Below are 21,699 nucleotides of genomic sequence, written 5' to 3' on the forward strand. Positions count from 1 at the left end.
GTTCATCTCCTTTCTAAAATAAACCCCCTATAAACATTGAGGCTTCTAACTATTCCATGTATATGCATACACATGCATCTATGTGTCTCTTTAATTTTAATATAGAATTCATTTTGTGCCTATTTATATAAAACAGCTGTTAGTTTTTCTTTAAACTTATTTCAAGTTGCTAATTGAAAGAATATTTATCCAAAGTCATGCACGACAGTGGCTTAAATAAACTAGCAAAAAACAAACATTGAAATTTCTTTTTGATGGCCATCCGTTTTACAAACTTTTACCAAATGCACTTAATTAAACTTTCACTATAGTGTAAGGCGCCTTAACTCAACTGTTTAACCTTAATCAAACAATATTAGCAATTTTTTAAAATATCTTCTCCTTTTCCATACCATGTACAGAGGTCAGTTTCACTCGGGTGACCTTATAGTACCTGTAACTAAAGGGAGGTTAAATGATATGAATTATATAACACTGGAGAAAAAATATTGCAAAATTTAGTAGTATCTTGGCGACATGTGTTATAGGCAAAAGTTACGTGCGGTAGATATTCATCCCAATCCGTCTGTTGTGTATTAGTATACATAGCTAGCATATCTGCTAGAGTTTTATTTAGTCTCTCAGTTAGTCCGTTACAGGCTGGATGATAAGCTGTTGTAAATTGACTTACAATACCCATGTATCTTAATAGTTCTTTGACTAATTCTGACCGGAATGTTTGACCTCTGTCACTAAGTATATGCCTAGGAGCACCGTGACGTGTAATAAGTTTTTCTAAGATAAATTTTGCCACCGGTCCTGCCTTTCCCGATGATAAAGCCTCGGTTTCTGCCCATCTAGTTGCGTAATCAGTCGCTACCACTATAACCGTTTTACCATTTCTACTTCTTCTAAAGAGCCCAAGAATATCAATTCCTACTTTGTCAAAAGGAGTACCCACTTGTATGGGTTGCAACAATCCTGCTGGTTTTTTATTCGGTTGCCCCTTTCGGGCCTGACAATCTTTACATCCTTTGACATATTTTTCTACATCTTTTTGTAAGTTAGTCCAATAGTATAGGCTTTTTATCTTATATAGGGTTTTAGCAATACCTAAATGTCCAGATAATGGTTCTGTGTGATGAGAAAATAGAATTTCTGCTATTAATGTCTTAGGTATAACTAGTAGCATATCTCGGCCTTCTGGATGCGGGTTTATTTTATATAAAACTTCATCTTTAATTCGAAATTTTTTTGCTCTTTTCGCCAAGCCTATTGGAATAGAAGGGTTAGATGGGTCTGACACAGCATCCATGAGTTGTTTTAACTCTGTGTCCAATCTTTGTTCTTTTGCTATATTAGTGGGTACAAGTAGGAATGTTGGTATGCCTTCTATATTATAAACACTGTCTTCGGCTGTTAAATCGGATATTGGATTCCGTGATAAACAATCAGCATCTTTATGCGATACTCCGTTTTTATGTACTATCGTATAATCGTATTCTGATAGCTTTAGCGACCACCTTGCTAACTGTCCTGTGGGGTCTTTCATTGATTTTAAAAAACATAACGCATGATGGTCTGTTACAATTTTTATAGGTCTGCCATAAATTAAATGTCTCAAATAACCTAACGTCCATATGCAACCAAGACCTTCTAATGTTGTCGCAGAATAATTTTTCTCGGCCTTAGAAAGACTTCTACTAACATATGCGATAGGGTGTAGTTGTTGATCTTCTCCTTCTTGTAGTAATACTGCACCAATTCCTATATGACTTGCATCGACCGCATCCTTTATTGGGGTTGAAGTGTTGAAGTACTGGCGCTGATACTAATTTTTCTTTTAGAGTTTCAAAAGCATTTATTTGGGCATTGCCCCATAAAAACTATGTATTTTTCTTTGTTGCCTCGTGAAGAGGTCGGGCTATAATGGAGAAATTTTTTATGAACTTTCTGTAATAGTTACAAAGTCCAATAAAGCTTTGAATTTGCTTTACATTTTTCGGTACTGGAAAGTTCTTTATTGCTATTAATTTTTCTTCGTCTGGTTCAATGCCATCACTACTCACAATGTGGCCCAAAATTTTAACTCTCGTTTTTACATACACGCACTTACTAGGTTTTAGAGTTAGACCAGCCTCTCGTAATCTTAGAAATACTTTGGTTAGTTTTTCTAGATGTTCCTTGAGAGTTTTGGAAAAAACTATAATATCATCAAGATATATTAATACGTCTTTCCACTTCATTCCTCTAAAAACCTTATCCGCCAATTCTTGGAATGTGGCTGGTGCGTTGCACAACCCAAAACTTAACACATTAAACTCATATAAACCATGATCCTGTACTATAAAAGCAGTATACTGTTTTGATCCTTCTTCTATTTTAACTTGCCAATAACCACTAAACATATCAAGAGTGGTAAAATATTTGGCATCTCCTAAATATGTTAAAACGTCGTCCATATTAGGTACAGGGTAGACTAACTTTTTTGTCACATTATTTAATTTTCTGTAGTCGACACAAAAACGTGTTTCCCCATTCTTTTTCTTTACTAGTACTACAGGACTAGACCAGGGAGAGTGACATGGCCGAATTATATTACTATCCAACATTTCTTTAATTTGTGAATCTATTATTTCACGTTCTTTTTGTGAAACTCTATACGGACGACTTTTAATTGGTTCCGCATCGCCTACATCTATTTTATGTTCTGCTAAATAGGTTAAACCCATATGTTTTGTAGATTTTGAAAATATGTCCGCAAATTCCTCCAATAAATTACTTAATTTTTGTTTAAAATGTCCGTTTTCTATATGATTTATATTATGGTCTTCAAGAGTAACGACTTCATCAAATGTTTGTGAATATAGTGTTATTACCGTTCGTTCTTCTTCACTTTTCTTTGATTTTAAAAATCCTAATGTTGAATTTTTTATTAATTTTACTGGGTTGTGGCCTATATTTTTAAGTTTTAGAATACCGTTTTGGTCACAAAAATTAACTTCATTTAAACTAACAAGGGCTCGAGGGATAAAAAACTCTTCTTTTTCTACGAAATACCAATTTATTAGACTTTTATTATCTAAGGATGCTGCCAATGTTAAATTAATATTATACTCTTTTTTGGGATATAGTACACAGTCTTCTTGTACCATTACTTTTATCTCTGTATCCCTTAATGGCAGTTCTATTTGATTTTCTGCACTGTCCCTAATCCTAGTGCTTTCTAATTCATTGTTATGTATAAGAAGGTTTTCAGAATATTTCGTCTCTTCTATAGGGAGATTACATAGAACAGACATATCTATTTCTACGTCCTGAAATACACAATATATCATATTTTTTACCGTAGTCCATGAGAGTTTATCTAGACCACATCCTATTCTAGGAATGGCTAGTTTTGTTTGGTTATTTTGAAGCAATTTTCTTTTTAATTCCTGAAGACATTTCCATAAAGTTTCATATGTTGGTTTCTCCCAGTAATAATTTTTCGTAATTAGATAGAAAATTTTCTGCCCCATGTATGTAATTACAGCTAAACCTCCTAAGTGTATGTTTTGGTTATATAATTGATCTGTCGGGAAGTTCTCTTTGAACTAGGCCGCAATCCCTTTCCCCATTTTTAAATCTTTCGATACGCAATGGGCTAGGGCGTATTCTTTTGATATACTGAAAATATTTTAGGTATTTTCCTCTATCTTTACTTGTGTTACTTCGTTTTCATAATCTATATTAGATTTCATGAATATGTGGAAGCTTTCGTCGGTGCACTTTTTGTTTGTCTGCACTCTATTTTCTGGAACGTTTAATATTCTATAGGTATCTGATTCCTTGGTATGACTATTGTCACTTTACAAACGACATGTGGGTTGAGAAAGTTTATCATTTTGTTTAATTTTCTGTAGTTCCTTAAATATATTATCCTTAATAACTGCATGATAAGCGTTTTTATAGTTAAATTGTTGTTTATATGAATAGTTGTAATTTGATACAGTGTTCTTGCGAATACTCGGTTTTTCTTGTGTTTCTTGTAAATGAATTGTGGTCGTTTTCCCATTCTTTGTTAATACGACTTTACCCATTTTTAAGTCAATGACGGATCTATATTTTCTTAAAAAACTCATCCCTAATAATAAAGGAACTGGAGATTTTGCAATTACCATAGCGGTGCAGGTTGATGTGATATCCCCAATTTTTAATGTAAAAACAGCTTTTCCCATTGTAGGAATCTTTTTCCCACCGGCTACTAATAAATACTGTGAAGAGTTATTTACTTTTGTATAGTTCTTTATGAGTTCTGCAGATATGACATTTTCCTCAGCCCCTGTATCTAACAGTGCTTTTGTATAAACATTGTTAACGGAAACCTTTACCATAAGAATTTGAGAAGAAATGTTATAGCCCCTATGTGTGAGGATGACCTCGGAGCTTAAATCTGCCGTCCCTCTACTTTTGGGTACCTATTATTTTGTTGTACTTGTCGTTCTCGACAAGTCCCCGCGAAATGTCCGATTTTATTGCAAATGCAGCATCTTGGTCTGCCGTCGTGGTGTCTCGTATTAGGTAAATAGTTATTTATAGGCGGGTTAGTGTGTCGTGTGTTTGTCCTATGTGCTATTTGATGTCCGCTGTTTGTTTGTTTATTATTGTAAAAATTGCCACTGTTATAGTTATTTGAAGATCGGTTATTGTAGCTCAAATTATTATTTGTATGTCTATTAGAGTAATAAGTATTCGGTTGTTGTCTGCTGAAATCAAAATTTTGTCTCTTAGATCCTCGTTGCCAAAAATTTTGTTGTCTATTTTGTAATGGAGTTTGGGAACATCCAGGATAAGGCGAAGGACAATGACATCCTTGACAAATGGCTGAACTGGGAAGAAGAATGGTAGGTGACGGAGTTATTTCTTTATTTTCGGTTGCAATATCGCCTAACTTATTAATGATTTTTGTCAAATTACCCCAGTGTATGTTGTCGTCTAACAATAAACGATAGTTCTGATAGAAGGTATGGTGTAGTCCATTTTCAAAAAATTTTAAGAAATTGTCAATGTTAAATGTCGAGTCATATTCTCCAAATAGTGCTTGTAAGTCATAGTAGTATGAAGTTATAGTTTCTGTTGGCAGTTGTTTCCTATTATATAGTCGTTTTTCTAAATTACGTTTTATACTTTCTCCCTCGAACTCGGCTAGAAAATCCTCTTTTATTGCGTCCCATGACTTTTGACCGTTCGCTGCAATATTCTTATAGCGTTCGAACCATAAGTCTGCTGCGCCTTCCAGAAATGATTGAAAATACGAGATTTTGAGAGAATCATCCCAACCGTTAGCTGTTGATGTTCTTTCATAACTCTTTATAAAAGTCGTTACATTTCTCCAGCTGGGGTTAAATGATGGAGGGCATAGAAATTTCGGCGTAGCGGGTGTTCTTGGGCTATTTAAACTATCCAATAACGTTACATTCGCCATAGTGACCGGTTTGGGTTGTCTTGTAGCGTCTTCTTGAATATCTCTGTGGTCTTCGTATAAATCTTCGTAATGCGAGGGAGTCGGGGTGAGATTTCTTTTACTTGAGCCTTGTGCTTCTTCTTCGTCTTCTTCAACTTCTTCAACTTCTTCTGTACAATTTTCACGTTCCTCTTCTATTAATAATTTATTCTTCTGCTGTACTTGGCCGGTTGGTGTTAAATTAGTACTACGTGACGGTGATCTCGAGATTCTAGGCGATCTCGTAAATGGGTCTGGTATATCAAATGGTTCTGAACTGCGATGTGCTGGTTGAAAAGCAGATTTCTTTTCTGTTACAACAACTTTTAAAGCAGTAGCTCTTGTGACCACCTTGTTAGGGTTTGTCACTTTTGACATACTTATCTGCCCATTCTTTTGTCACGTAGCCAATAAATTATTTAAATTATTTAATTATTATATTATTGGATAATTATATTATTATATTATTATATCATGTAAAAATTTTTCTATATATGTAAAAAAATATCAATTTATATAATAATGTTCATACTCATGTAAATCTTATATTAGAGAAGAAAAAAAATTCAAATAAACCGCTAAAATTATTAAATTAATCAAAATCATCCCCAAATAACCGTTTTAATTTTACAACTAAATGCTGTTCACCTCTCAAATTCGTAGCAGCCGCCTCAGGAAAATAAAACTTATTATTAACGTCTATGGCACGTGGAGTCAACGGCAAACCTGCTTCGTTCGTTTTAACCTCAATAGAATATACTGTATTTATTAGTAAGCAAAATTTTTGTTCCCTACGTAACTGACGTTCTCGTTTACCAGACTTTTTCCGTGGCATTACCAACGAGCAAAAAAAATAAAACTTATTGATTAAATTGGCCACACAAGGGTAGAATGGGTCAAAGGATTAATTAGCATCCCCACGTAACCAGTGACACTGACACAGGCAAAAGTACAAATTTTTCTCTACCTAGTATCTACAATTTTTCCAGCCTGTTATACCACAGGCAATGAAAAAATTTATAAACCCTAGTGCAGGTTAAATAATAAGCATGGCCGAATAACCAGTAGGCACTGGCACACTCAGACATACGTATTTTTACAAAGTGTCTACTTCCTTTTCCCAGCCTGTTGCCACAGGCAATGACAAAAGTTATAGAAAACCTTGCTAATCTGAAATGGGAAATAAAATATATTAATTTAAATAATACTGACCACTTTAAAATTTAGAGAAAAAACAACAAATATTATGGATTAATTATGAAGAATTAACCCAGGGAAAGAAGCAGGGCGCCTCCACCAAATATGTCACGTCTGCCGTTTAAAATACTAAAATTAATTGTTAAAAAAAAAGATTATTGCTTCGGGCTACTCGCTTGGCTGCGGAGGGAAAAACACACAAATCAATCAGTTTTTACGGTTTATTATAAAATAAAACACTTACACTCCAAGGGCTGTTTGCTTGTCAAGTGGAGGCTCCTGGCCATCAACTGGCTCTCAAGGTGGCTCCTGACTGGCCCCGATTCACCAAGTTTCCGGGGTTTAAATATTTTTTACAAAATGCTGAGAGCATTAGAATTAAACCACCGGTAGAAGAATCGGGAACAATGTATGAATCAGTTCGCCAGTTTATAGAGAGAGAGAGAGAGCGAGATGGATATAGTGCAAGGGTCAGTTCGGTATGCATTCAATTTGCAACTGGACACTTTTCGTTGCTTTTAAATCTATTGTGCAATACCGACATGTCATTGATTCGAATTATATTTATAAATTTTGTTCTATGAAATGAATAAGTATTTGTACTGAGGGTATTTTTGTAAAAATCTACTAAAGAAAAATGTGTCCAAATAAAATAATGCCATATGTCCATAAATATTTATCTTTCAAAGTTTCTACATTTACAGGATGATTAAATTTTGAATATTACTCTTCCCTCTCTCTAAAATGCTTATATTTGACAATATATTGCAATATTGGTATTGGGCATTGGTCATGTTGGTTTTTTTGTTATTTATTTATTTTGACTTTGTAGTTGATTTTTTTATTATTTATTTGTTTTTTACTTTTTAGTTGGTTTTGAAAACCAAAGTTAGTTAGGAGAAGAATTTTGTTGTGCGTTTGTGTTGTTTTATTAATTTTATTTAAGGGTAAAATATTTATTTTTGTTTTATTTATATTTTATTCTTACTCAGTTCCTATTCAGTTCCTAATATATTAGTGATCCTATGTTTAAGAATGTGATGTTTTTTTTTCTTTTTATTTTGTGTGTGTATTTTCTTATTAGTTTTTGCTGCTGATTATTATTTTATTTTTTACTTATATAAATAGATAGATATTCTGTAAAATTATCTATAATACTTAGTTCCGGGTTTGGGATCCTTTTTTTTATCATAATATATAAATATAATTTCAGATTTTATAAATTACTAATTTACAAAAATATAGGTAGGGGAGGGGCGGCGATCACAAGTAATAGCACCGGGCGCTAAACTACCTTAAACCGGCTCTGCCTGTAACTGGGCTATTTACACTGCTTGATTGCCCAACGTGTATTCGGTCAGCGGATGCTACTGACTTAATAAATTAAAGGTAGTTTAGGCAATAGTTAGAGAATTCCTACATCCCAAATGTAGGTGTGGAAATGTGACATGACGAAAACATTTTGGTTTGTGTGATAATGCAAAACTTGTTTTTAATTAAATTTTGATAAAGTTTAGTATATTTATTTATTCACTCATTGAAAGCATCCATTAAATTAAAAATATTGAATAGAACACTAAAGAAATGTGAATTGCATAAATAAAAAAAATTAATATCTTTTTCAGTGCAAAAACCATGTTAATGTCATTCTGAAGGTGATGTAGTTGATATAAGAGTTGGAAACGATTTTAATAAGTTAGTACATCGTTCTCTCAATGTAACTGGATCTTAAAATTAAACTAACATATTCGACTTTATAAAGTTAACAAGGATAAATAAAATATGCTGCTCTGTAAAACTTAGTAAGACAAAGCTAGATTTTGGAAGCCGACGATACTACCTTCTTAACATGTTCAGCAAATGTTAATTAATCCATTTAATTTACGGTCAAATTCAAGGGCATGATTCCTTCGATAATAGAAAACAATATGACACTCATCAATATTCAAGGACCTTTGAGTCGAGATTCTTTGGATTATAGACTCTATTCGCCAATAAAGTATGCCGCCAAACAGTGAACGTCCAGGTCAACTATAATGTCATTAATACAAATTATAAATAAAAGAGGTCCCAGTGTGGAGCCCTGAGGGACTCCGGAATTTGTTTAAAAAAATTTCAGTCCCCTCAACTCTACATACTGTTTTCTTCATAAATGTTCGTTTTAGTTCTTAGTATAGTTTTAATTAAAATATATTATTGGTGTTAAATGTGCTGTGCCCAACGAATTGTAACCACTAGAAGGAGCTTTGGATGTATTTGTTTGCGAATGTACATAAATAAGTCAGATCAACGAATTGTAACCACTAGAAGGAGCTTTGGATGTATTTGTTTGCGAATGTAGGTACATAAATAAATCAGATATTCAGGAGACACAAATTTCTATTGGTCGAATTAATATTCTCGCCTACGTCCGCATTTCGATAATTGTCGATGACATCTGTCAAAGGAAAAGTATGTAGCCGCTATTAACGTATTTGAGTTTATTTGTGTTTAGTGGGGCATTTTCCTCTTATTGTTGTGTAGTTTTTATGTATGGACATTTATTTAGTGGTAAGATATGGTTAGAGAGTGTGTTATTTGTAAAGTTTTATTTAAAAAGGGCGAGCGGCGGTTTTTTGACAGGTAGTAAACAAGCAACATGGGCGGCGTTTGAGGAATTACATAAAGGTGTTTTACATTTAGTACTTAATTAGCAGTGATAAAATACTGACTAAATCATTATCTAAGTTATTAAAAAGATATATTTTTTAATTGTTCAACTTATTTTTTCCCGTTTCAGTAATATTATAAGTATGAGTAATACCTATATTTTTTAGATTTCCTAAGAATCTGGAACGGAGAAACTTTTGGAAACCCACAACATTTTTGTTTGTTCTGATTATTTTGAATGAATGATTTTCTGACAAAGCCATCAGGTATAAAGTACTTGCGAGAGACAGTTATTTCAATAATAGCTTCTACTTATAGCAGGTAAAATAACTTTTATATTGATTAAAACATACAAGTAAAAAGCCTTTACCTAGTACCTCTTTACCTTTTTATTTAATTTTTATACATAGATCAGACAATTCTAATAAGGAAAATATTTCTCTAAATGATGTTCCTACGGAATAGTAATTGAACTTGCCACAACAAAAACCAGACAGTATATCCACATGTTCATCGTCATCGACACTGAGTGCTCAATCAGGCTTGTTATCTACTACAAATAAGCCTACAGATCTTTCTGAAATATATTTGAAATTTGGTGACACATCACCAAAACATTGATCAACTTTAACTGCATCAGAAATAGGAATGGATTCACCCAATCGTAATAAAATTATAAACGTGAAGTAAGTTATAAAAATATAATTAACAAATTATATATCCTTTGTATAGTATCTACAACTAATACCCTATAATTTTGCTATCTGCTTACCTATCTAACATTTTTTTTATTCAGTACATTTTAAAAAATAGCAAGAAAATTCTACCTATTATTTTATATAAACACTACCGTAAATGTTTATATAAAATACATCTGGAATAGATAATTCATCATTTTTAGGAAACGGCCTTATCCACGATATTTTGGAGAATGCCATACTTCTGACATGGAGTCCAAAAAGAGCAAGAAAAAATTGGAGAAAACAAAAAAAGATCCGAAATCTGCAGCAGGCAAAGAGTCGTCTAAAAGCCAGAATTTGTAGCCTTAATTCTCTTCTGAAATTTCTGACTTAACTGAAACTGCTCAATGTATCATTCATGTAAGTTGAAAAATACTTATTCTTTCAGTGTCTGTAAATAATATGTATTTTTAGGAATCAGCACCTGGAATGTTAGGTGAAATCTGTCAAAGATCAAGAAAATGACAATCTCGTAAAAAGTATCCACCTGACCTTAGGTCGTTTGCCTTAACGTTAAGCTTTTATTCAACAGATGCTTATAATTATGCAAGAAGTTTTAATATGGCTTTGCCACATATAAAAACAATTTCTAAGTGGTACAGATCTATAGATGGAACACCTGGATTTACAAATGAAGCATTGGCTGCTATTAAAATGAAAGTAAGGTAAACAAACAGTGAAATTTTGGGCAATTTGGTATTTGACGAAACGTCTATAATGCAAAGTGTTGAGTGGAATGGGAAACGATTCACTGGCTATGTTGATGTCGGCATTGAAGTATATGGGGATAATATTCCAGAAGCTACGGAAGCCCTTGTTTTTATGGGTATAGCTATAAATAGTCATTGGAAAATACCTGTTAGGTACTTCTTGACAAACGGTTTAAGTGGTGGAGAAAAAGCTAATTTGTTAGAAAAATGTTTAGAATTTTTAAGTCAATTAGGTATCAAAATAGTTTCTGTTACTTTTGATGGTGTTCCTTCAAATATCAAATTACGGCTTTACAAATGTTAATGTTAATATTAATAAGTAGGTAGATTGTAAGTTTGTAGCATTTTAGGTTATTTGTTGACTTATTACTGTTTCAAATTGGTTTTCTAATAAAAACTAGAAAAATAAACCAAACATTTGTCTTTTTATGATTTCTATAAGTCACTAGTGGGTTTTATAAGTCATAAGATGACTTATAACTCACTAGTGATGTAATGAACCAGTATTAATGTCAAGTTTTGTGTAAGGGTTCCGCTATTTATTTATTTAATTAGCTTAATTGGTAAGAGCAATTATTATCCGTGAGTCGAGCTGAACCGTCCGTTTGCCCCACTCTGACGAGTGCCGCGCGCATAATCCCACCAAGCCTCCTGTTTAGTCAAGGGGGGATTGAGGCAATAAAACCAACTTTCCTGGACGAAAATAGGCAGTTCAGATCCTAAACTCGAAGAGCTCCAGCTCCAGCCTGAGAACCACCCCGAGGACCTGACACCGACCAAAAGACCGCCATCCGAACCGAAGGAGTTAGCCACCAGGAGCAGCGACCCGGAATAAGTAAGCAAATTGTATTTTCCTATTTTCACTTGTCCTGTATTGGCATAAGTCCTGCCGAGTTTTGAACTCTATTTGAACTAAGTGCTGGACGGTACGGCGGCGGCGTTGTCAGGCGGCGGGTTGACTGTGAATAACATCGTCCTCGTTTTGACGAACGTAGCTAGGGCACATTAACTGAAACCGCCGAATAACATCGCCAGTGGAAGACGTTAGGTGCTGGCAGTACCGTGACGGATAGACCCAGGAAGTTGGCTGTGAATAACACCGCTTCCAGGAGAAATCTGTCACCGGCCGTGCGTCCGAACGTGCACTCGAATAGACTTTGCCTCCTGTTAACCAAACTATTCCTGATCCGGATTGCCGTTTGCTTATTTATGTCATTTGTGTATTGCTTGCTTCGCTTTCTCCTTGGCTGGTATTAACTCCGCATAATTTCCGTTGCTTTGCTAGAAACCGCCGACGATATTTATTTGTAGAATTAGAGTAGCCCGTAATTTATTTTTCTTTGTTTCAGAGCCATTTGGAATCGGAACATTTGTTGATTATTTACTACTCTGATTTGCTAACTTTCTTTTCCTTTCTAGCACCGACCGCAACTAAAACCGAATAACTATTGTGGCGTACCGTTTCTTAAAGTATTAGATTGTTTATTGTAAAAATAAACTAAACGCCTAATACTGCATTTGCCTACCGTACCGATTTTTGTGTCCTGACCACCGATATTTGACTATGTTTTAATTTGGTATTTATTTACAGCGCCGGAAAACCGAATAGGCATTTTTAATCCCGTAAGAAATAATTGCTGTAACCAATTTTATTTTATTCACACCGTTTGTAAATTATTTTTAAATTTCTGATTTTAGTTGTTTATAATAATTGTAATTAGAATCTGTTTTACTTTTGATTGTTTCAATTTCCGTAGGCCTTAGTAATGTAAAATAAATCTAGTAAAGATATTTCCAGTTGTATTCATTTTTAACGCCGACAAGCTTGATAAAATTCCGATCAGTAAAAAGCCTTACTATCTTTTTGTGACCTACACTGATAAGTCCGTTTATTTTAAAAGGAAAATAACACTACACTCAGAGAACTACTTTGATAAAAGTAAGAGGAATATAACAGACCCCTGGATTTAAACTTTCTTCACTGCAGCTATCCCGAGAACTTACTCTAAACCGAGGGTAGGGTTCACGTAAAAGATAGGGAAACTGGCGCCCGAGACAAACCGAACAAAAAGATTTAATCCGGAGTACGTTCCTCACCACCGCCGGCTGCCAACCACCGCTGCCGATAAAATAGTAGTCTAGGGTCGTCACAAAATTAGGCGTCCAAATAGGGACGTCAGTGACGTCAATAAAAATGGTAAATTTGAATGCGAAATTGTGAATTAAGATTCCGTTTAGAGTTGGTAGTCTACCGGGGGCGGCCAAAAGTAACGTCAGAACCGTCACCACCAAAATCAAAACCCAGTAAAGTACGTTACAAAAATTTGGCGCCCAAGCAGGGACCGTTATTTTCTTTTAGACCGTTATTTTCTTTTATTTAAATACCGTTTAGGAACTGTTATTTTTCTTTTATTTAAACGCTGTTTAGGGACCGTTGTTTATTTCTATGTAAATATAAATAAAAGCTGTCATTTGCTTTTATTAAATAGTCAAAGACTATTATTTTCCGTCTAAATTTAATTTAGAGAATTTGTTTAATTGTTGAAAGGCCTGTAATTTTTTTTATAATTGAAAATCAAAAGTAAATATTTCTCAACTACGTTGAACCGGTTAGAGCAATTTTCTCTGTCAATATTAAAATTAGAACAAGACCGATTTAAATTTGATACTTTTAATAACAAGTAGAGTCAAATACCGAACACAGTCAGTGTTACCAGATTTTGTCTAAGCCTGTTCTGAAGGCACTAAAGTTCTAAAATTGATTTGTCCGTGTAGAGTTAAAGGCAAAAATCCGAATTTAATTAAATCCGAACCAATCCGGCTTTTCCCGGAAAAGTTAACAGCTAATTTTTCCGAAATTAATCAAGCTAGACCTCTAATATTCAAGACAAAGTCTTAGAGGAGGATTTGCTACCGATAACCGAAAATTACCGATTTTTGCCGAGTTCACGCGAAGCCTTCCTAGCCATAGGAGAGGCGTGGAAAGTGTCATTTTCATAATTTTCAAGGGTGAAGAACCGATTACAACCAGTTCCGAATCAATCCGACAGGTCACCTCCAAGATGTAACCGATAAATCGTTGGAAAACACGATTTAAGAAAAGTTTGACTAATAATTAGTACCAGGCGTGCAAATAGAGCACCGACACCGATTTTAACATTTTACCCGGATTTTCACCCAGAGTTTCCCGGAGTAAGGATTTGAGTGGAACGTAGCGAGCGACCCCTCATTTTTAAGTAAATCGAGGGTGTACATTCGATTTTTGATAGTTTTATTAGTAGTATAGCAGTGGGGCTACCAACGCACTTCAAGGTCACCCCAGGCTACCACCAGGCTGCCGCCATCCGGAACTGGCACCAGGTCTCCAGCAGCAGCTCCAAGGTCACGCTGAAGAAGTGTCAGTGAGGTGCGGGGGTTGGGGATCTGGATTGCAGAAGAAGAAGCCGGGGTCCGTCATCGGCAATGACCAGGAGGTCGGCATCGAGGAGCGTGACGTCAGAGGCGGCATCGAGGAGCGTGACGTCAGAGGCGGCACCAGGTGCGTGCATGAGCAGCGGCGGGGGGCAGCGGGGTGCAGGTGCGGAATTCAGAAAAAGAAGCCGGGGTCCGTCATCGCCAATGACCAGGAGGTCGGCATAGAGGAACGTGACGTCAGAGGCGGCACCAGGTGCATGCACGAGCAGCGGCGGGGGGTAGCGGGGCGGCAGCGGGGTGCCGGCGTGTGGGGGTAGCAGCGCGATGCCGGCGTACGGGGAGGCAGCGGGATGCCTGCGTCATAGGGGGGAGCAGGCGGCCGGATACGGCCTACGATGCTGGAAGCCGGCAGCGGGCTGCGGGGGGCGGCGGCGGTGACGGCGTCTTGGTATCAATCTTTTTGTTATAAGGTAGAAAATATAAGAAACGAGCGCGCGCGCGTGGGTTTAAGATAACAACATGATGATGTAACTTTCCTGGAATATGGCCACAGCTGTGTATGACTAATACCAGATTGTTTTAATATAAACAAAGCGGAGGCTTGAGATAAAAATCGACTAAAAGTACTTATGACAAAAATATTATTTAAAAAATAAATCCCGTGGCGAATGAAATATCAACACTATTAGTTTTAGCGTTTGCTTTAATACTCTCCTGGATGCATAAGTTTTATTTTTTTATGTTAACATACATATTTCTCCGGCTTCATATGAGAACGTGACTATAAAGTAAACAAATTTTGATCATATAATTATTATCGCATAAAATAATATTACGCCGACAATCGAATATTTACGTATAAATATGAGTTGGGAAAGGTTAGTTTATGCTATTATTAGAGTATCCATATACAGTGTGTCCACCGAAAGGTATGTTTTAAATGGATTTTACATTTGAATTATTTGAAAAAATAAAAGCAGCTATATTTTATTGTAGAGGTTGGCATGACTCACGTCCTTGAAAAACAATGATGACGTCATCACCATTTCCGACCCAGGTGTTGTTGTTATTACAGTTATGTAAACAAATGTATGATTTATTACCTTTTTCTTGGAATTTTGTCGGGCTTTTAAGCAGTTATGTAAACAAACTTCAAAGGCGGTGTGCGCCATAATTTTTTCTCGGAAACTGATATATAGATGTATTTCTTGGAAAATACGTGACCAAAGCGTTGTTTATATTACCGTTATGTAAACAAATACATGATTTATTACCCTTTTCTTGGAATTTTGTCTGGCTTTTAAACAAGTTTCAACCTGTAGCTGTGGTCCTAGCGTGGGAACTTGTAGATAAAATATTTCATGTTGCACAATATTGTGTGTAATGGATTTAACAGCTCAGATTTTTTTTTTGCTAAACGAAAATTTACAAAACTGGATAAAACAGTAGACTGGAACGTCTCCAGCTCATTCTAGTTTGAGACTCTGGAAGTATCGAAATAATTGCTAAATAAAAAACATGTTTCTTTGTAGCAGAGAAGCATTCATTAGAACTAACCAAATAGAAGTGGATACAAAATATGAAATATCCGACATCAGCATTGTCTCGGGAAAGTTTGGATCTCGAGTAATAGTAATAATACTGACAGCGGGTAAAGGCAGTTCTGCAAGCTATAAAATAATAATTTTCGAACTTTGCTGAGTAACGGAAAAAAATATATGAAGAGGTTAAATGAATTCCTGGTAAATATGCAGTGTTTAAAAGAAGACTTGACGTCTGCATTGAGATTGTGAGGAAGATACGTAATGTCGACATCACCGATCAAAAAGAGGGTCCAGTTCAACAATCATACCAACACCCAGTACATATTCCACTAGACTTACACCCAAAGGACAGCTATAGGTGTTGATGCAATATATCGAGTCTGATTTCAAGAAAGGATAATAAAATTCTTATATTATCGAGTCTGTACTTGTAAACAAAATAAATCAAATTTAACCTCTGTAATATGTATGATATAAATATTTAATAAAATAATTAAAATTATTATCTTTTTATTTTCCCATTATTCACCACTTAAAATTACAAAATAAATAAAAAATCTGATATATTTTAAACTCTTTTATTAAATCAATAAATACAGTGATATATACATATTAATAAAAAATTATAGATAATACAATTTAATAATGGTTATTGGACACCTGTCCTACACAAAACTAATCAACGATTAATCACGTGGTGCAATTAATTTGGCTTCCAGAAGCTCCTCGATGATGCTGTTCATTTCATTTACGTGATTGGAATTTCCCGCTTCTTGGGAGGCCATTAAAAGCCTAAGTCGATCCACCAGTTCGTTGGGATCATTCCTGTACACGAAGTCGATAGCGTTATCGGTGACATCATTAGGTTATCACCACCACGATGTAGGTGTCTTTGAAGAATCGGCTTTATGATATATTTATATTTCCAGCTATTTCCGCCCGATATCGGCCTCGATGAATCATAAGACAATCTGTTGGCACTGGTATTTCTAATGATGTCAGCATATTTCTTTCCATCGTCGCTCGTGTAAATTTTAAGTGGACGCTTCTTAAACAACAATTCGAAGAGGTCCCTCGTTCCTTCATATTCGCTGTCCTTTATTAGCACATTATCGTCAACGAATTGGACTTTAGAATTTCCTATGTAGAAGTCATCTTCGTCGGGATTGTATCTGACGCCATACTTTACGTCAAAGCTATCTCTAGTATCATGCACTAGTCTGGAAATGTAGAATTTGGGCAGATCGTGAAATTTTTCAAGATATTTCTCATCATTGTCAGTGTCCTCCTCGGGGAGGTCCGTGTTCGTATAAATATCACTATCAGTGTTACTTGTGAGCTCATCTATCTCACTCTTTGGTTCAGACTTCTCTATTCCATGTTTTATGACAGACAAAGTTGACAGCAGCGACTGAGTAGGGTTTACACAGTTATGTTCATTTCCTATGCTTGTTGTATCTATTTGTTCTTCTGTCTGTTGACTATGGTCACGCATGTGACGCTTTAAGTTATCTGCTCTTGCAAACTGTTTATCACATACGTTACAAACAAATTTTTTGGATTTGTGACCATTCATGTGTCGACTTAGGTTGCTTAACAGGGTGAAGGTTTTACCACAAACTTTACATGTATTCATGTTGGTTGTATGATAGCAAATGATGTTCACAATGAAGAGTAGCTACATATATACATAGATGATAACTCATAATTAGAAAGAAAAAATAAGAGCAATGAGAACAAATGAGGCCAAGTGAGAACAACAATGAGGACAAGTGAGGACAACATTGAGGACAAGTGAGGACAACAATGAGGACAAGTGAGGACAAGTGAGGACAACTAGTGTGGACAAGTGATGACAACATTGAGGAGAAGTGAGGACAACAATGAGACCAAGTGAGGACAACAATGAGACCAAGTGAGGATATTCATGATCAGCTAAAATGGATTCGAGATTAAAATTTTATATCAGGAATGCCATTTGTGCTTAGTTCACCTTTACAACGTAAGATTTTTACTTAATACTCGGAAATATGAAGACTTGATGAGAATAGCCAGAGGATGAATAACCATGATGACTGCTTTTAACTGATAACCTTAAATGACTTATAAATGATGTCAATAATTTTCGATGCCTTAAGTGATGCAAAAAGAGAGAAAGCAATAGTCTGTTCGTTACTAATAGAGAAAAAGAACAGAGACCCATTGATTGGAAAGTCAAAACAGAATAAACAGATGGGGGCTTACGAGACTAAAATATTAAAATAAATACAATTATTATGTTGGTAGGAGAAGTCAGATAATATTTGAATGAGTCATAAGTCTTAAAAAAAATATGTTTAGTCAAACCAGAATATGCTTACCATGCATTTAAAAAACAGTTACTATACTTTTACTATAGGTCGGTGATGTATCTAAGTGATATTCGAACTTAGTGTGATGTACATGATGTTACTTTAGAACAAAGCCTCGTACATATTACGTTGACTCAATCAGATAATTGTATTAATTGAACATATTTGAATCAGCTACTTCAGGTAACATACAGTGAACATAGTTATATTTTATCTCAAATATTCATAACTTGATTCAAAGAAAAACCATATAAAATTAAACTGTCTAAATAAATATTCGTTTTTTTTTTTTTTATATATATTAATATGCATATGGTATATCTTTAGTCCAATGAACTATGTACAGGTATTATGTCACCAAGATATCAATATAATACCATTTTAATTATATCTGTCTTGACATACCTATATGTCTTTATCAGTTCCAACATTTGTCCTGGAATTTGATAAGATCAGATTTAAATTAGAATAAAAGGTTTCTCATATCAAATATCATATATCATCGTAAAGATGGATTTTTTAAACGTTATATATAATTGTTCGATAGGAAAGTTAGGAACCTAAAAAAATCCTAGAGGAGAGCTTGTATTTCCCCCTCCACCACTCATTTTTTTTTTATTGATAACAGCATTATAATGAGATGTAGAGTTTTTAAATTCATTTTTCCATTTTGTACTTCGGCTGACTAGTGTCGGTGAGATGTAATTTGCTAGTGAAGAGGGTCACGTGACTGATGAATGACACTCTAAACAAATACTAGCTGCAATAATCTAAAAGGACAGTAAAATGAGTGACCGACTCATTTCAGATATTGTCTTTGACCACATGACTACTATTTTTTTTATATATTTTGACATTCAAAATTTGATATCAGAATATTATTCACCTAATATTTTGAAACAGTAAAGGTAAGATGAAATAAAGACATTAAAATAAGCATAAAATGATATGATTGAAGGTATCTATTTTGGGTAAGAGACGGGGAAAAATAATGACATTACAATAGATATTCACTTGATATATATTTAGTAATTCTTATGATAACTTACTGCAATCAGCTGATATATAACGTTAATATTAAGACATGCTCAACGTCTATCCTCACCCCCACTTATCCCACAATGAAATGTTTTTATTGAATATTTTTCTCTTTTTTTTTTTTTTTTCCTTGTCACATACACATATTTAAAGAATATTAATGTTTTTTTTTTTGAATATTTCTCTTTTTTATTTTTTCCTTGTTACACTCATATTTAAAGAATATTAATGTTTCTTATTGAATATTTTTCTCTTTTTATTTTTTCCTTGTCACACTCATATTTAAACAATATTAATGTTTATTATTATTATTACTTAAAATTAAAGAGAATTAACACAAATATAAAAATATATAAATTTATTAATTAAATAATACATTTTTTCCTTAATATATAATATATTTACAAAAAACAATATCTATATACAATACAATAACAAAAAAAAAATTTACAAATAATATTTATTTAACATATATAATGTCTGAGAATAATCTCCAACTAATTTTGATGGCCATTTGCTGCTGTCTGGGCCAGATGACCATCCAACACCTTGACCATTGGTACCCTTGGAGACGTTCTCCTGGAGCCATACCATCAGCTGCCTATGTGTTTCATTAGTTTTTACATTTAATTTAAAAATTAAATTATTTTCTTTAATTACCCGGTGTAAAGTTTCCAAAAAATTATATTGAGTAAAGTAGGCGGCCTCACAAACGGCCTTATCTATTGACCAATCGATTTCTTTGTAATTTAGAAAAATATTTTTTGCCGAGAAACATTGACTATGTCGATCAACCAATGACGGATCACCGTTGACCAATAATTTTTCCAAATAATACCGATTAAATGAATTTAATATTGGATAATGACTCTTTATAATTTGACGTAAAATATCGAGGCTAATATGAGACATATTCCTTTTGGAAAATACTTTGCAGTTGTTCGATAAATATATCGTATTGAAGTTTTTTGGCAAAGATTTTTTTTTCATCAACCCGATCTTACATTTATCGCGCAAAGCGAGCCAATATATTGCACGGTCGGGAATCACGATTTTTTCCAGAATTTTGTCAATTAATTGAAAGTCCAAGCACTTTTTTATTGACACGAGGCATACCGTACGCATTATCTTCGGGGTAGTCTGATGTATCAAACAGCTGGATGTCTCTCTTCATGCTCTCGTAAATGTCCATGTCCGTGAATTCGTATATCAAACTGTCAGTGTCCGTGTACAATAATTTAGCCTGATTGCCGAAATTTTGTTTAATATAATCGTAATGGAAATCGTAAAGTATAATTTTGGAAAGGTCCAAAATACTAAATCCAACATAAATCGGCTTGTTGAACTTAATTTTGAGTCTTATGACAAGGTCCCCGGTAGACCGAATTTAGATGTGAATGATCCATAATTTTGATATCGAAACTGGTAAACGGTTTTTCGCAAATGTGACAAAATTTCGCGTTATCATGTTCGAATTTTTGCGCGGCAGTCAAAGGCTCCATGGGCTTCGGGTGAGATAAGATGTTATTCACCTCGTCGGCAATATGTTCAAGTTCCCGGACGAACCACTCCTGGCAATCACTACCCCGATACAATTTAAAACGCGAGAGACTATCATCATATGAACATTTAAGATAATAGGCGACACTAAAAGCAGTATGTTTTTGTACATTTTGAGTATTTAAATTTAGATCAGTGTTCTCGTCACACGGTGCCAAAATGCAATCAAAATCGGCATAAACGGCGAACGGTACCCTCTCTTTAAAACGATAATTTTTAAATTGTAAAAATTTTTCTTGCTCACCCGGTAGTTCTACTTTGCAAGTATTTGTTCTATAATTGCAATATATTAAGTGATCATCTAAAAGACGCTGCTCTGTGAAATGATTAAGACAACGATTGCAAATGTATTTTTTAGTCTTATGTTTCGATAATTGTTTGAATAATAAGCGCGACATGTTTTTTATCCACGCAAAGTGATAAACAGGTGTCTCGTCGCCGTCGTTATCTTGAACCGAATTTGCCGAGACCATTAGTAAATTTATAACTCGTTTGCTATCGTTTTTACTCAAGCATACCGGTAGGACTTCCTTCTTATCAATGCCGTACACATTAATTGCCAAGTTATTTAGACGCTCTAATTTTGGAATTTGTTTCAAAGTTATAGGAAATTCTATGCCGTCAAATTTTAATATGTCACGAAAATCGGGATATGATGAAATTCTAGCTGTATCTCTTTTAGCTGGATGTAGAGCAGAGACTATGCTCCATAAAACACAATATTCATCATCATTCTTTACGTTAACAACACACGTTTTGTTTTTAATAAACTCGGGCATCTCAACGTACGTTGACGAGCCCACGGTAATCGGTGAATAATTATTTATATTTACACGTAACCCGATAATTTCCAACAAAGTCCAGCCGCTATTACGATGTTCAAAGTTTTCTAGTTTGTGTAGTATAGGCTGAACAACATTGTCTTCCCACCACTGTTTTATATTTGTACTGTGGTCAATAATTTCGTTTTTTGTCCCGAATGATTTTAAATCTACTTCCCCGTCATTTAATTTTACGAAATTTCCTTCAAAA

Source organism: Anoplophora glabripennis, unplaced genomic scaffold, assembly GCF_000390285.2.
Source record: "Anoplophora glabripennis isolate ALB-LARVAE unplaced genomic scaffold, Agla_2.0 scaffold635, whole genome shotgun sequence".
NCBI lineage: Eukaryota > Metazoa > Arthropoda > Insecta > Coleoptera > Cerambycidae > Anoplophora > Anoplophora glabripennis.